The sequence below is a fragment of the Stegastes partitus genome, unplaced genomic scaffold, assembly GCF_000690725.1.
Source record: "Stegastes partitus isolate 25-593 unplaced genomic scaffold, Stegastes_partitus-1.0.2 Scaffold2297, whole genome shotgun sequence".
NCBI lineage: Eukaryota > Metazoa > Chordata > Actinopteri > Pomacentridae > Stegastes > Stegastes partitus.
In genome coordinates this window covers 59,590-63,156 of record NW_007580028.1, presented here as the reverse complement: position 1 = coordinate 63,156, position 3,567 = coordinate 59,590, and positions in this window count along the sequence as shown.

Sequence of the window (3,567 nt, the reverse complement as noted above, 5' to 3'; positions counted from 1 at the left end):
TTTTTAAAGCGGGAGTATTATTACACTGCAGCATCACTTCTTTAATTATTCAAAGAGTACCTTATACACTATTGTTATTTAATCCTTCTTCATAATCACAATATGGTGTCAGTATCTGCCATGATACAGGTATTTTTCCATATACCTCAGCAGTGCTGCCGGCCTCCTCGCTCTTTTTGGACCGCGGACAAACCTCCATACTGGCACCTTTGTTTGGACACCGGGCACAGAGAACAGCTGACACATGACTTCAGCCAAGTGGCCTGCCATGGCATCCCTCCGCCCGCTGCTCCAACCTTGACTCTGCCCTCCAAGATTCCCAATAGGGTGCAGCGGGCGTCCAGAGCAGCCCACATTTCTCAGCTACACTCACCTCTATCAGCCTGCTGTATGTATTTTCAGAGAAAAGCTGTCGGGCTGCTTTCAATTCTTTCTCCTCCTTTGTTTTATTTTGCCTCTTTGCCCCTTATAGTTTGAATTAAACATATATGTTTGTCTTACCTTGAGCGCCCTTATAACCAGGTACAAGACATACAGAGAAAAAGCACAGATGGCCAAGTTAAAAAGTTCAAGTTACTAAAAATGCCCTTCGCCCAGCGGATTAATCTGCTGCTGTAGTGAGTATTTGTAGCAGCAGGCTAGTGTGTGTGCGTGTGTGTGTGTGTGTGTGTGATCTGATCAAAATAAACTGAAGTGCGTGTTTGTGGTGAAGAAAGAACGTGTCAGTCAGAGACTCACTGATGTGTTACAAGTTTTCGGACAACAGTAAAGGTGTTACTGATCACCTATACAGAAAAATCACAGGAGTTTCATGGGGGAGACGTGATTTTGGGACACTTTCGTGGTGTATATGTGTGAAACCCATGTGTCTTCTCCACGTGAAACCCGTTGGATTACAAGTGGACATAGAAATACTTTATCATCACTGCACAAAGTACAACCAAATGCAGTCTTTTTGCACAAGAGGTCAGAGGTCAAAGCAACACTATAGCACTCCTGCAGCAGATAAAGGGTTAAGCTTGGCGGTGTTGTGGCTTGAACCCTGAACTTCTGATTTGTAACCCAGAGCCTTAACCACTGAGCCAACACTACTCATGTAGAGGAAGAGACACCAGTCCAGCGCATACAATAGACAACGCCTGCAGTCTACTGCAGGACAGAGACACAAGCAACTGTACAAACATGCAGTGAACAACCACAGCAGCAAGATCCTGTTATAGACAAATGTCACAGCATTAATATGTCACTAGCTTCACTATGTGTGCCACAGGAAAGTCTGCAGATTTAAAGTAAGTGCACACATAAGCATTGAGAAGTCACCCCCTGAGCTCTCATGGAGTTGAACATTAGCTAGTGGGCCAGCCTGAAGAACTCACTTACTGAGCAGGAACGCAAGTCGTTGAGCCTAAGATTGGGACCGCTATATAGTGAACTATGTAGGGAGCACCTCTGCAAAGTAGCATTTGGGACACTACTGAAACTATCAATTACGTTGCTCGAGAGCTGCGATTTGTGCCGCAGCACCATAGTGCAAACACATCAAATTCACAGTTTATTGCATAGCTAAGAACTGAATTTGAATTGCCGCTAGGGGATAAATAAAGTTATTTGAATTGAAGAAACGGGTAAAATAAAATTTAACAAAACATAACCGGGAAATTGCTTACATTGTAATGACAAGTTTTCGCGCTCTTGTTAGTCTAGTTTGCATTTTCTTTCGGGCAATGCATGATGGTCCATATTGTTTGGTTAGTGACCACTTGCTGTACACTACTTTTCACGGTGCATTGTGGGGTATTTTGAGTGCACTATGTAGGGTTTGTAACTTAACATTTGGACAGCACTACAAAATGGCGAACACCATTTACACACACTATATCATGCACTATATGGGGTAATACTGGGTGATTTCGGACACAGCTAAGCATGAATGTTTGGATTAGGCCAAAAACACAGATTTAAACTTCTGGGTTTCATACAAAACAAACCTAAGAATCTGTCAACTTGCAGGGTTGGACTTCTTCAGAATCGGTTTTAATTGCTGAGGCTGAACAGGCCACAGCAATTAGTCTCACTGCAGATATGTGGACATCCATTAACATGGATGCATACTTTGCAGTAACAGGACATTATTTGTCTGACACATTAGAGCTTAACACTATCCTTTTAGGTGTTCAAAAGTTCTCTGTGTCACACACAGCAGCCAACTTGGCTGATGCAACAAGAGGCATCATAGCCAAGTGGGGCATTACCAACAGGATCACTGGATGGGGCCCACAACATTGTAGAAAGTGTCAACCAGCTAGGTATAAGGCATATTTATTGTTTTGCTCATGTTTTGAATCTAGTTGTAAAAAAAAATCTTTAGCACAAACCCCAGAATTGGAGGTCAGAACCCAGGCCCATAAAATTGTGGGTTACTTTAAATCAAGCACAACTGCCAAAGAAAACCTGACTTCAGTCCAGACAAGTATGGGGATGGCTGTTCTGAAGCCGGTGCAGGAGGTTGAAACGAGATGGAACAGCACTTTCACCATGCTGCAGAGGCTGTATGAGCTCAGGGAGCCTCTTGGGGCAGCTTTGGCCTCCCTTGCCACTGATACAAGGCCTCTAAGTGCAGAGGAGTATGAGGCAAATCAACAGAGCCTTACAGTCTTGTGGCTTCTACCAAACCACAATAGAACTGTGTGAGGAGAAAAGGGTCGGAGGGTCCAAAGCTATTCCCCTTATTAAGATGCTCAAGCATTTTATTGCAGGACAGTGTAGCCAAATGTCTTATGGCATTGGTGCCAAGCTTGCCGCTAATTTAAAGAATAATTTGATGGAAAAGTTTGGTCAGCTGGAAACGGTCACGGTGTTCACGGTTGCCACGTTGCTTGACCCCAGATTCAAAGAAGTGGCATTTTGCAGCCAAGGACATAGTCAAGCTGCAGTCGAACGACTAACTCACGAGTGTGCCAGTGCAATAACAAATGACACTCCACAAGTATCAACTCCTGTGGTGCCTTCACCAAGAGCCGGGCCTTCAAACCAACAGGGCTTCAACCTCTGGGCCCTTCTTGGTCAAGTCCCAAGTCTCTAAAAAAAAAAGTGTATTATGTCTCGGAGTCACATGGGGACGGCAACAAGATGGCAGCTGGTTAGCAACTCTCCGCTCCGAGAAATATCTTTTTGCTGTTTATTCTTACCAAGTGGCTCATGGTTAATGAAGTGTCAACAGTATTTAAACCAGTAAAAGGTCAGTGTTATTTTGGTACCGAAGAATTGAGTACTTTCTCGCACTCTGATTGTCGACAAAGAAAAACTCCAAAAGTGCTAGCTCAATGGTTGCTCTTCCAGGTGGATGATCTCGGACCGATCTCCGTGATCCACAGCATTCGGAGAGCTCTGTTGGTGGAGCTGCTGTTTTAGCTCCTCCATCTCCTGCTGGAATGTCCTCTCTGAGGCAGCTTCTGTCATGAGCGAGATGGTGTTGCTCATGTTGTGCTGTTCAACTAGCAGACTTTTAATGAGCCCAGTCTGCTCAGAGACACTTTGCTGCAGCGAACACATTTCTTTCTTCTTCTG